A 14,557-nucleotide genomic window follows, 5' to 3' on the forward strand; every position below is an offset into this window, starting at 1 on the left:
GGTTGACTGTTTAAGTAAAGAGAAAACTGAGAAAGTTAAGGGAAAAAGATGCAGTTATCTTTTCTCTGCAGCTTGACAGGTTTATATTTTGTGATGTTGCAAAGCTGTTTCTAGTGCAAACACGTGAAACTGCTGGAACATTTCAACCAAAAAACTTACAGCTGGCTTCACTCATTCCTATTCATTCCAATACATTATCCAAACCATCCTAGCAAGTCTAGGACTTTAAACTTGCAACCTTCAGGTCACAAACCAACCAAGCCTGATACTGAAGCTATACTTAACAAGGCTGAAAGTTACCACAGTGCTGCACGTAAAACATTTTGAACTATCTGTTGATGATTACCATTTATTAGTTGTTGCAGCTTGCAAGGCTCAATCTTAACCCTGAAGGTAAATGTGACAGTGTTTGGGATAATATGGGTGACCAGTATCAAACTTTGAGAGTGTGTTGTCAGTTGATGCAGTACTTGTTGTAGGTGGTATTGGGCACGTGGGTTGTAGGTCTGATAAGGCTTGGCATTTGACCACATCAAGGGGTCCGTTCTCTATACCTGTCAAGTCTCTGCGTGACATCTACTCTTTGAACTGTGTTGTATATTTTGGACTTGGATTTTGAACTCCAGGCTGTTTCAAACAACCATGATTGTTATAAACTTAAAGTATACAATGATAATCTGTGCCCATTGTGGTGTATTGACATACTTTTGTAAGCAGTTTTGTGTGTGTATGAATCCAAAACACAACTGGTCCCACTCCCCCAAATATTGTACTAATAAACATGTCATACTTAAAACAGTCTAAGCTCTTCCTGTCAAAAACTGGTCACTTCTTGACTAGATCCCCGTTGGCTGTCTTCCTCTAGCTTGTGGGTAAACAGGAGCTGAGTCTGCTTACAAGTGTGTGTGTGTGTGTGTGTGTGTGTGTGTGTGTGTTTTTAGCTTCCATTCACAACAATGCGTGCATTTACACCATGTATAAACAAGTTACTGTGGTACAGCATACATCTTTTATGGTTTACATTGGGTTGGATAATGCAGAGAAATAGAAATCCTGCATTTTGCTCTTGGTTTATCTTTGTCTAATAATCTTAAGTATATTTTAGTTAAATTGAATATTAAGAGACACTATATGACAGTAATGGGTATAAGATCTGATTCTGACCCACACTAACATTAAAGTTTAGTTGTTAACTAAGGGAGCTTTCACACCTACCTTGTTTGGTCTGGACTTTTCTGTTTGATACAAACTTAAATTACAGGTCTGAAACCTCCTGTGGACCGCAATCCGAACAAAACAGGCCGATCTTGGTCCAAAGAGGTGGTCTAGGTTCGAACTTTCGGACCGATTATAGGCTTCAGGAAGTCCTGACTGGCAGTCACAAAGAGAAGAAATGAGCCGCTGACGGCCGAGCTGTATTATCAGGGGGTTGCTGACGGGATACGGGCAATTTATTTTTTATACAACTGTAGTCAAAGCTGGAGGTGTTTGTTGTCTATACAGCGCTGCAGGAAATTAATCTGTTAACATCTTATTTTTTTAATTAATTCATTTAAACTGAATAGAACACTGTCAGACGCACACCCATCTAAAAACCAATCAATGGCCAGTATGGGGAGACGCGGCCCATGTAGGTGATAAACACAGGACATGAGTATGTCATGGAAAGTAATTTAGCGCGCTGGCAAAACTGCAACGTGAAACCAAACCTACGCAGATCAAATCCATACAGGGGATTGAAGAAAATAGTCCTTTGTGCGGTCTTCTAGGTGTGAAAGCCCCCTAAAACTACCCATCCCTTGCCTTTTTATTAACGGCTTAAAATTTCAAATTCAAATTCAAAATGTGCTCATAAAATCCTGTGACTTATTTGCTCACATTTATGCAGACAAGCCTCAACAGCGTATCAGCGATGTTTACGTTACAGGAGGAAAGACTTGCCTAGTCAAGTAGTTGGAACGTGGTGCAACTTCTTAGTTGAAGATACTGCAAAAAAAGTATGTCATGGATGAATTGGCATCAGCAGTGACTGCTATCATATCATATTTTTATTTTATTGATAATTGAAAATTAATTGTGTAATTCAATTTGAGTCTTATGACGCATACAGAGAGCAGATTCCAGCAGGAGATTAAATCGTTTGTATGATTCTCCCAAACCAAAGCCTGAAACAGCCCGGCAGCAACTCTGTTTTGTTGACAAGCAGCGACAGCCAAATTATCCAACGTTCTTCTATTAAATGCCTGAGGGCGATTTAAGCTTAGTCATGGTAGTTCCTGCTCTATACAATTAAGGAAATATGTATTTAATAATTTATTTTTGATTTCTTTAGACGGTGCCCATTATTTAGCTGATCACTCGGTCGAGTTTGTCCAAAATGGACTTGTCAGTCATATCTTGTGTTTGCATTCATTTATTACAAGCTAAAGTTTCATGCTTTTTTCAAAGTATTGATTTATTACAGCAATGCCAGAAGCTGATCAAATTGTTTGGCCCTCCTTATTTTGTTATACAAATCTGTTTGTCTTTGAGAAATTCTGCACTGATCGGTGTATTTGTAACTCAATGCATTTGACTAATTAATTTGTATTTTGTAGGAAAAGAGCTTTCCTGAGTGGTGAAGTGTCGCAAGTACTGGCAGAGCTGGAAAGTGTTAACTGTCTGTGAAGGAGTTATTGGCATGATGTACAAGGACATGTTCAATGAACAGCACCCACTCATTAAAAGAAAGACTCATACAGCCTTTGGAATTTTTGTTTCCTTGGATCACTTAGGAACATTTGCAAGAGAGCTACAATTCACATCAAATGTTGAGCCCATTTGAATGATAGCTATGATAACTGATTAATGAATAATAATAAGAAAATGTTGCAATGACATACGCCGTGACAAGATTGAGAAACTTTGGCGCTTTAAAAAACTGGAATAACTGGGCCTGCAAGCTAAAATGTCAATGCCCTTCTGTTGCAGCCGCAGTAAACGAACAACACTGTGGCTTCATTAATACATGAGCAGAAATGACTCTGTAACTGGAAAATTATAAATGTGTTGAACACTAAATGTGTAATTTCCTGTGAAATGAACATGTGTTGCACTGATTCTCGTGCCTCACCACAGACACATGGTGATGCGTGGGTTTGCTATTTTCTCCTGCACAGTTGTAAATGATCACTGTAATGACTTGACTGAGTTCAGCTGTCCACTCCTGATCAGTGGAAACTGTCTGGAGTCGGACACAAGGGGAGTCACTATTCTGCCAGTGTTTCCCATACATACATGCAGCAGCGGGGGTACTGAATTTTGTGCCCAGCTGTTAGGCTGATTGATGAGGAGGCGGTAAGGTAGCCTAAATACCATAAATAAAAGTGTAGGGCCCTATGATTTTCCGCCATGATGAAGGTGTCAAACCACTATCGGAGCCTGTCCTATGCTGAGCTGTGATAGCCTTAGCGTCTATCTTTATTTTATTTACATGATTTCATTGCTGCATATTATAAACCCTTCCGTCTGAAATGGTTTTCTTGTTTCCCCCAAATCTGGCAATATTTCTCCAGAGAGAAGGGGATGCTATGTTGGCTCCCAAAGCTTGTCATGATTCATATACAGTACTATATGAGTGTGTTGTTAGAAGTAGGCTTCATGAACAGGCAGAGCAGACCATGCTTGCAGTATGTAAAGATGTACTGTTTGAACTTTTGCTTTTTGCTGAACGTGAGTGCAGTAGTTGAACACATGGAAACAAAATGATGTTAGTATTGTGCATCAGCTGAACACTGTTTGAGTCAGTATAGTGGCCTGAAAGCGATAGGAGCACAATATTGAAATGCAAAAATATCCACTTTAAATGAAGTTTGATTAGAACACATGCTGAGTAACTGTGTTCAATTTAACAGCATTATTATTATAACTCCTAGAGTAACTAGACTTAGCACTGAAATATTTGCAGCCAGTACATTTCAGATCCTAAGAGATTGCACACACACAAACACGCAAAGATGCTTCTTGCATCCTGAAATGGAGAGGTTGGAGTGCTTATAGCTCCTGTTGTGTGAAAAGACACTGAAAAGATGAGTCACTCAGAGACCAACATTGTTGCCATGGCAGCCAGAAGCCTTGAGTGCAAGCCAGGGAAATGTTTTACTTTCCAAATACAGACATTGCCTCATTTAGGTTGATATTTCTGTCACTGCAGTGAAATTGCTTGAAACGAGCAGTGATTTCTAACGAGACTGTAGCTTACACGTTTGGGTGGTCGGGTGGTTACTGCCAATTGCCTAGACACATTAGGCTACTGTCAAATATTGATTTTTTTCATTTTCATTAGGCCTACTTCTTCCCACACAAACTCACACAAAAAAAATAACATAACTTTATAACTTCATAAGTAATTTGTTTGTATCATTTTTAAACAAACATTCACATCACTTGGGGAAATTGATCAGACTTTATGCAGCTCCATCTGGGGTGTCACCAACTGTTTTGTTTTTAACAACTTTTCACATATGCTGTAATCCTCAGGACCTGTAAACAGACTTTGATTAGTAAAATTAGGGCACTTCCTCTTTAAACCAATGTGTTGGTTTGTATTATCCCTTCATTTTAAAATGGAAAAACATGCTTAACACTAAGCTACTGTTACTTACTGCTGTTGCTTAACCACGTGTAAGCTAATCACCATCCTTGCTATAACCAGATTAGCGGCCTCTGTGTTGTGCAAAATTGACCACAGCCTTTTCTACCAGCAGGACCAAGGCTCAATGCTCCATGAGGATTAAGAGGAGTGATGGTCCACCAGTTTATGTATGTTGCTAATCACTTGGAGCTCATTAAGCATTGACTAGCTGTTGGTGTCTTAAGGCAAAGGCATGCAAAACTTAGTTTTTTTAAGCAATGGTCAATTTTGAGATTTGTCTTTTTTGCTTCTATAATTTTTTTCATACTAGTGTAAATGAAGTCCAAAATGTAGCTACTTTTAGGTGTTTATTTTACTAAACCCTGTCTGTTTTTGTCTGTTTATTTCTCCTATAAAACCATCTTACACTGCAATTTTCATTACTAAACTTTCCATTATAATTCTTAGCACCATTCTGAAGGTTATTACAGAAGGATTTGTTTACTTGTTAACTGTTGATTAGACCAAGCAAATAATTTGAGGACCGTTAGAAAACCTAAAATCAAAAGTTATTAATCAGAAAAACAAAACAAAATGTTAGTTGCTGCTTAAGTACCTCCATTTTAGCCAGTTGTTATTAACCAATAGCTCATCATTGCCATGTTCATGGAAAACAAAATTGGCATATTGATTGACAGTAGTGAGCCATGCAATATGTTCCTGTCCCGTCTGCAGGCAGATGGTAAATCGAAATATAATTTCCATGAAATAAGGGGGCAAAGCTACTGTGATGGGGTTGCAAAATTCCGGGAATTTTTAAAGTTCGAAACTTTCCATAGGAATTAATGGGAATAAACAGGAATTTTGGGAATAAACAGGGATTATACGGGAATTAACAAAATTTAAGGTTTGACCTTAACAGTGATTTTATTGTTGTTGGGGTAAATATATTTTAGCATAATCTTGACTAAAACAACCAGATTTCATGCAAGTACACTTGAAAATATATGGTATTCCTCAATCACATGCACATAGCACACTGCTTACTGCAGGGGTATTGAGGCCACACCACTTACCTGACTGTGCAGTGTGCATTACTCCATCAGATGCACAGATGATTTCTAGAACCCTGAAATATTGAGGCAACATTTTTGAGATCATATATATTATTAATTGGAATAAAATGTACAGTATTTATAGGAATCTTATAAGTTATTTGCTTCACAGCTGTTGTAGATGCAACATTTCATATATAGCTCATTGAAGTAAAAAACTGTGTAGTATTTGCTACACGTTGTCACGTTAACTGCTTTATAACTTTTGCATTTAATTCAAGGTAAAAAGTTTGGATGTGGCCTGCTTCATTTCTTTGCCACCGTTGGCTCTTTATTATAAGCACAGCAATTCATTAGTGACTCAGACAAGAGTGCCTTAGTAGTGTTTTTTCTTTCCCCATCCCAGCTTAAGCTAATGTGTTGAATACAGAGCAGATTCTCAAACATTAATTATACTCGCAGGAATGTTGCCTCAGCATCTGGGCCTGCCTGTCTTTATCATTTCACTAATCTTTCAGTAGCATGCACATTTGTGTTTTTAAAGCTATAAAAAGGAAGTGTGTGTTCACTTGTTTAACAAGCAGGAAGTTGTGACAATGCTGTACATTATGTGATATTATAGTTTACTAATTTATCTCTGCTGCAATTGGCCTCTTTAGAAGTTTTATGTACAATAAGTGTTGTTTGTATTTGGTGTTATTTTTTGTCCAAACCATTTGTTACTTATTGTTATTATTGACGTAAATTGAAATCTGTACCATACCAGAATAAATTATTTAGCTAATACATATAATGGTGCATATTTTGAAGGGTGTGCAGTGCCACTTACGCTGGCTATACCTAGGGCCAGGGTTCGACATAACGTATAGCCCGATGGCCCGGGGCCAGTAAAATCATATGCAGGGCAAGTTGATTGGCCAGTCACTGTCCCGCCCGGGCCAGTGACTGGCCAATCACAGTTCAGTATCTTTTTGTAGACTACATCATGGTTCATTGAAATGCGCGTTGAGAGTCGGAATGAAAGCAGTGTTTATTTAAGACTCAATATAATAAACCTAATATAAAATATATTTTTTAATGAAAGGCCAGTGGACAACCGATGCGTGGGCGTTTTGACAGGCAGAGCAACAAGCGGGTGCACTCTCGCTCCGTTGGCAGAGCTGCCTACCGTCCGCCTGCGAGTCGACTTGCTTTGCCCCCTTTCTTCCCACAGCAGAGGTGTGCAGAAAATGATAACTGCGCTTTTCCTTTATCTGCCGCCGTAATGTTACAGTATTTGCATCCAAGCTCCAATGGTAATACAAATGAGAGGCGTTATTTAAACGCTGTGAATGCGTCTCCGGTGATTGTGTCGGTTGTAGACAGAAACGAACGGAGGGACTCCGCTCACTGTACAGTTCCTATAGTCGCGCAGTTTGGCACTGTGTTTTCAGGCTCGAGACATTCAATCAGATCGCGGAAGTCTTTCCCATTGAAATCGCTAACGGGGAGAATATCCCCGGTTATTATTTTAGCCACAAACCACAGTTCATCTGCGCAGCGGCTCACTCGCTGCCGAGATCACACGGTGAAACGCTGCTGTGATCGGACGAAGGCATTGTGTGTTTCTAAGGTGATTTAACGTCATAGTCTTAGACGAGCGTTTAACTTATGCTGCATATTTTGCACTGCATTGTTTTTTATCAATAGTTTGAAAAAATGGTCCCACACCGGACTCTTATGTGAAGCTGCCACTTCATGGAGAAGTGACACTCCTGCAGCGCGCTCACGACCAGACGTGAACTCACATACACGGTGAAATCTCCCATTTAAAAAAACGGCATAACCCACTGATTTTCGGATTTCTATTCTATTTTTAAAGTCAACTTGAGCGCAAGTGGAAAACCGGTCATTCGGTCGACACATTCACATCCCTAATGCATATAGAGAAAGTAATAAAAACAGCCTACCACACCACAAAGAATGATCAGACCTTCATATCTTATTTTTTTTTTATGTTTGAACATGACTTCTGCAGGTGAACTATTCATTAAACTGCCCAAATTCAAGAATACAAACAACCATCAAACTACTGGACTTTAAAATACTGGCCGACTCTTTCAACATACTTTCAGTTGTAGGCTTCTAATTCAATATGTTTGCCTAGTTTTTATATTATGTGTATGAGCAATATCAACATTTCATATAATTAACTATAAGAAAAATAACCAAATCTAAAGGGAATATATATACTGTTACAGTATAGATATTCCCTTTAGATCTGGTTATCTTTCTTTATTTTTCTAATACAGGTATTATAATTATTGACACTAAATTATGAAGAAAAAAAAAGTGTGTGCAGGGCCAGTGAAAATATACAAGGGGCCAGTAAAACTCGGATCCACTGGCCCGGCGGGCCAGTAGGAAAAAAAAGTTATGTTGAACCCTGCCTAGGGCTGCAACTTACTTTTATTTTCATTATTGATTACAGTGCCAGTTATTTTCATTCATATTTCCATGAACAAAGAACAATTCCCAATCTCTTAGAGCACAATGAGGCATTTTTAAATATCTTTTTTTTTTTCAAACCTCCAAAATATTAAATTTACATTTTGCTCCAAAATTAAAACTATTCATGGTTCTTCAGAAATAAAATGGATGCTTAATTTCTCAATACTTTTCAACTGGTAAAATGGTCAGGAGGTATGATTCCATTACATATATAGTTGTTTATTGAATTGTACAAATTGAGTTGTCATTTTGTTTATTAAATTAAACCTGCAGTGTGTAGAATTGTGGGTTTTATTTCCTAGTAGATTTTGTAGAAAGTAATTATAATATCCATAAGTACATTTAATTTAGTGCATAATAGTTGAATTTTTTTTTTTTATTATTTATTTTTCCCTTAGAAAGGGTCTCATATATGTCCATATTTCTGCATATTTTGGACCAAGGCCTAGTGCCGCCATCTTGAAAGTGTCATAGTTGGAATGTCTTCAGGTGCATTGTTTAAAATTTAGAATTGTTCTTGTCCTTGAAGGCCACTGTAGCTTCTGTTATTATTCGAAAGGGTTGGGCTTTCCACCTGTGGCTGTTTTCCTTTGACATAGATAGAATACTAAACTTGAACAGAGGAATTGTGTGAATGTGCTCTTACGGGGCCATTTGGAATGGACGAGTCCATGACTTTAAAGCAGACCTTGACGTGTTGAAATCTACTACCATGGCAAAACATAGGAAAGTGCCGGGGCATCCGGCCTACCAGCTTTCTTCACAATTTTTCTGTGCACTTCCCTGACCTCCCTTGGCCAGATTGCCTGACAGTCATCTTTCTCAGGAACTGTAACACATGTTCAAGTTTCAGAGTCACTATAGAGGTAGTGGCCCTCATTTATCAAACTTGCGTGGAAACTGGTACAGATTCTGGCGCAAATACCTCCCCACACCAGGTATCTCGTGGAATTTATCAAACAGTCGCATCTCGCCAATCTCAGCGTACGCCAGGCCATTATTGATAAATGCGGCGGCTGAAAACAATCGTATCACGCCCCTATATTTTCTCAGTTTATAGCCCTCGCCCAGAGGTTTTACGACATGGATATGCGCATTACGGCACAGAAGAGGAACTTCTCTGAAGTAGAAATTGACAGAATAACAGTGAAAGTAGAAAAAAAGAGTTTCATTTCGGCGCATTACAAGCGGCATCAAAGAACAACAGAAGGCAGCAGTTAGGAAGGAAATAACTGCTGCGGTCAACAGCGTTGGTGTTGACAAAACGATCTCCAGCTGAGGATTTAGCATTTTAGGTTTACATCAGTACTATCGCTCAAATGCTATAAAACAGCTGGCATATACAATTATAGGTCGCCATTTCTTTTCATAGATGAAGAAAAGTGGTTTGACTCAAAAATCGCCACTAAAAAAGCGTGTTGCTGCTCTGAAATGCAACACCGACTGGAGGTGCGGCCATAATATAAGTGGTAGAGGAGAAAAAGACGCACCAACTGTCCGATAATGGTCCCCACAAAATAAATACACGTCTGCAGAGATTTGAATGATGAAAAATGTATTGGCCCTTTTACGTAGGTAGCACTACTCAAAAGGGTTTTAAAAACTAAAAATAACACATTTTGCGTTTTACTGCATGACAGCATGCGCTTGGCACGAGTGGTCAGCCCGGCCGTCAGCTGCACAAGCCGACCTGGCAATGATCAGCTGTGAGAGCGCCCACCGTCCTGCTCCACCAGCAGATCGGAAAAACGTGCCGGTTAACGGTGGAAATAAATCGCTCGCTTAAGCGATCAATGACACATTAAAAGAGGAACTAACATCTAAAAAGTGCGTAAAATAAATAAAATGTTAAGCTGAATGTTGTGCCGTGTATTTTTTATCATAAAGAGCACTGTAGGCCTACTACATATTTAATACTTAGGCTAACATTTTGAATGCATGCAGCCCCCGTGCCTCAGTGTGTCCCCAGCTGCTCCAAGACAGAGACAACTGCCCTTACGCAGTCCCATGCAGCGCTCCTAAGTGGCCGGTGTGCGCACTATTGAATCAGCTCTCCTACTCAGTTGCACACCATATGCTGCACATTTTTAAGTGATTAAAGCCACTACGAGTAACATGGCACGTTGGCGTCCCCTTTAGACAAAAGCGGTAGTGTGAGAAAATGTATGCAAGTATCTCTGGAATGACAGGCCAGTAAAAATGTTGGTGTCAGGATTAGGCTTGAAATCATTGTAGAACTGCTGTACTTTCCCTTTTTTTTATTGCTCTGTCTAATTGCCTCATTTAGGTTTTAGTCACTGTTAAACTGTTCATCAAGTGAAGAAATGGTACATGTTGCATTGAAGAGTGTGCTGCAGGTTGTAGTTATTTTAAAATAATCTCAATCGTGAGTAAAACTGTTCAAGAGATTATTTAAGTGACCTTTTGGTTGCTGGTGGTGTGACATGTTGTGGCAGCATTATTTGTATGTGCACTCCAAACAAGTCTTTAGCTGCACATGATGTGGTACCATCTTACCAACCCAACCAGTTCTGCAGATGCAGCGTGAAATACTTGGCATCACTCATGTCGTGCATTAATGGTCACATTTGTCCTCCAGTTTATTACAACTTTATGTATTTTATACAATGTTGCAGTCACCTTAATCTAATGTGGGTCTGGATTTCCAGGCTAACTTGTAGGGTCTTAAGTGACAAATTGCATGCAGGCCGAATCATCACTGTGCAGAGGTCACCTAACCTGCATTCTTTGCTGCAGTTTGTTTTGGTTTCTTTCTGCTTGGCTATACTTGATTAGGCACCAAAAGGGCAGAGCTGAGTGTAAAGCAGTTTTGACTTGGTGAGCTTCAGAACTCAGCGGTATCATATAAATATGTTTTTTGTATATTCATCCGGGAATAGGTCAAGAGCACCAGTGTTCTTACTACCATGGACATTTTTTTTTAATATGTTCCAACTACAATTCTGTTGTCATGGTTGTGCTTAAGCATTAGAGCCGAATGCCCTGCTGCAACAGTCAGAAGGGTCTATTTAAACATTAGTCTGTAGCAGATCTGGAATTTGATAAATTAACTCAGTTACAAATATGTTATTACATTGACTCAATTTCCTTCTCTTAAACCTCATTTTGGATTTGAGTACCGTACTTTCCGGCCTACAAGCCGCGACTTTTTCCCCGTTTTTCGACCCTGTTATTACACAGCACAGTATATATTCTGTAGCTACTAGGGATGGGCGTTAGTAATCGAGTACTCCTCGTTTCAAATGATCTCGATTGGTGGATGAGGAAAATCGTTTTTTTGTTTTTTTTAGTGTTTGTAGCCTTTAGGCCGGCCGGCGGGCCGCCCCTATTTTAAGATGTTATATACGTGTACAAAACGGCACAAAACGGATATAAAGTTTAACAAAATTAAATATTTTGTAATGTCAAACAGAAACCGCAAATAACTGCCACCTCCGTGCAGCGCAGCCAGTGTGTGGTCTCCACAGCACCGCGGAGCTGAATGCGGTGCTGGAAAACTTGGAAAGTCACGTAAAGAAGCCAGGCTGACTTCGGGCACATTCGATCAAACGACATTTAAGAAGCCTTTATTATGAAATATAGGATTGAGATTCAAAAGCCGACCCGTGTAACGTTCCGTTAACGAGGAATTAGTCGCGGTAATTAGTCACGGACAGGAGTGAGCATTACACAGTTGGATATACTACTACTTCTACTGCTTTGGTGAGTTATTTAGCCTATGTGTTTAAATTGTAGGACAATAATTTTATTGTATTTGCTGCCCTTCTTATTTTAAATGTCTATTTTGATTGTTAGCCAACTACAACCCATGCTTTTTTTCTCTCTCTTTTTTCTCTCTCCACCGCAGACCTACTCGATCGGTTTAAATTGTGGCCCGCTTATTTAATTACTTTCAGTTAGGAAAATGTGTTTTAAACTTGTGGAAAATAAATCCTTAATATCATATGGCAACTGTGACTGTTTGACATAAGCATTGAGCGCTTTATTGCGGTCAACCGTTGTTCTGTAGACAGATGCGTTGCGTTCTAAAAATAGAAAAAAGTTTAAACGAGGAATCGATTGATCCTCGAGGAATGCAAGCGATCACACGAGTAGCGAAAACACTCGTGCCCATCCCTAATAGCTACTATTGCACAAAATGGTAACACTTGCGTACGTTATACAAATATGCAACTTGTTTGTTGAAATGTTAATAAATGGGAGCTTCCTCAAGCAGCCATCTCTTTCCCGACAATCCCCTCTGTGCACAAACTCTTACATATGGTAATTAAACATTATAACACCTGCGGCTTATTGTCCAGTGCGGCTTATAGTACGGAAAGTACGGTAGATGCTTAGTGCTGTTTTGGCTGCACATTGGTTATCAAACACTCAACTCTAGCTGCACAGTAACATATTTCATTGCTATGAAAAATATATTATTTTGCACATAGCAGTCAGCGATTCTGGAAAAATCTCTTTTTTTTTTAATATCAATGAATATTCTCCTCACAAGGCTCTGTAAACAGGCATGTTGTTAGCTACGGTGGACCCCTTTGTTTACGTACCCTTTTTTACAAACCAGTTTACAGAGCCTAGGCTGTGTACTTTTGACACCAGATTTTTTTTCAGCGCGCACACAGTACGGACAAATAGCTGATTGTCAGGAGATGATATTCACTGATTTGAAGTGATTTTGACAACAAGCGCAACTCCACCTTTAAATGTCTGTTCCTTATGCTGCAGGTTGTTATCAATATGAACGGCTATTATTGTAAGTATCTTTTTAAAATATATACTTGAAAATGTAGACACAAGTCTTGTTATTCTGCGTGTGTTGAGAAAGAAACTGAATGATTGATTGCCACAAACTCAGCACCCCATTTCTCTTTTTTGACTGTTGCCCTCTACTGCAGTAGAACACTATTCACTATTCAGGGCACAACACATCAGTCATTGGGGCAGTGAAACTAGGGATGCTCCAATGGAAAATGGTTGCATAACTGCACCATCCTCACTCTCACATGCAACACATTTCAACTGTGACGATGCTGATATTGTTATGTTGAGAAAGTTCTGGTGCTGTTTTTGACATTTCAGAACAAATTAGCATTGTTGTTTTTTTATCTGCCCCCTTGCATGTTTCAGTTTGCAGCTATGTAGATTATTTGTATGCCTTTCTATTATCAAGTTAAGTTAAAGGTTCAGTAAGCGGAATGGTCAGTTTAGCTAACTTCCTGTCAGTTACTGCAGTTAGCGGTCCCCTCCCTCGTCCCTACGTCACCACATTAATGCAATGCGGTCTTCAAGCAGCTAGCTATCTAGTATCATCTCAGAATCATAAATGTGATAAAACATGATAAAAACCATCAAAACAGACATTGGTAAGGATTTTTACCTGCTCCGCCATTGTAGGCGCATAAACATTCACCCATCTGTCGCTCTGCACGTGCACCAGCACTGAGACGGGTGCCGGTTTGTAGCGTTCTCTCTTCTGATTGGATACCAGTTTTGGAATCCCCAAAAAGTTAATTTGCCGATTACATGCAGAGTGAGTGACTGAGAGATCGGCTTTATGAAACGTGCACACTATATAAGTGATCACTGTACGAATAAAGAGCGATTTCACACTTAAATTAACATAAATAAATCACTTACTTCATCTTTAAATTGCTTTATTGGTCAATTAACACAATGATCTATTGAGATTTGTCTTTTCACGTATACCATTTTACACCATACTCCAGAAGGGGGCCTCGCTAGGTTTAAATGCTTGCTCAAGGACACAATGGTAGAGATGGTGGCACAGTTGATGGTAATACATCAAATACGTAATTGGCTTATGATTCCTAACATTTCACATTGATGAATTTTGGGAACTTTATGCCACTTTTAAAGCTATTTCTTTAGTCTATTGAAAGGCAAGCTACTTTGACTTTGCTTCCCTAGCTTAGCTTTTTTTTCTTCCTCGCATTAATTGGAAACTGTATGGCCTAAGCCTTTCTGAATAATGTCCTTTAAAAAAAAATCTTTGTCTAAACTCCACAGAAGTTATTATAGTTCTGCTGTAGTTCGTGGTTGTGTTTTGGCATCAGTCCTCAAACTCACCCCGTAATACAGGCCGATCTGTACTGGGAACCTGGCTGTGTAACTGAAAGAAGGGCTAAGTGTCATTTGTACAGACTTGTTTTTTATTCAATGCTTTTGGATGGAAGTTTCTCAGAAGCTGTATAGCACACTGTCTACACTACATATTCATTAGGGATTGTAAGTCATTCAGCTGGAGGCCCACCAGCTCCCAAACACCCAAGATTTTTTTTAAATGCTGTGCATACTAGTGAGAGCTTTCATGCTTATAAATCACTGGATTCACAAGTTTTCATCACAGCCTTCTGTATTA

The 14,557-nt window shown here is 39.2% G+C and overlaps 1 protein-coding gene across 1 annotated transcript in view; it reads left to right on the forward strand.

Annotated features, from left to right (window-relative positions):
* Positions 1-14,557, forward strand: part of ppp2r5a (protein phosphatase 2, regulatory subunit B', alpha isoform) — a 42,406-nt gene that overhangs the window by 1,696 nt on the left and 26,153 nt on the right. The window lies entirely within an intron of this gene.

This window comes from Ammodytes marinus (genome assembly GCF_949987685.1).
Source record: "Ammodytes marinus genome assembly, chromosome: 19".
Lineage (NCBI taxonomy): Eukaryota > Metazoa > Chordata > Actinopteri > Uranoscopiformes > Ammodytidae > Ammodytes > Ammodytes marinus.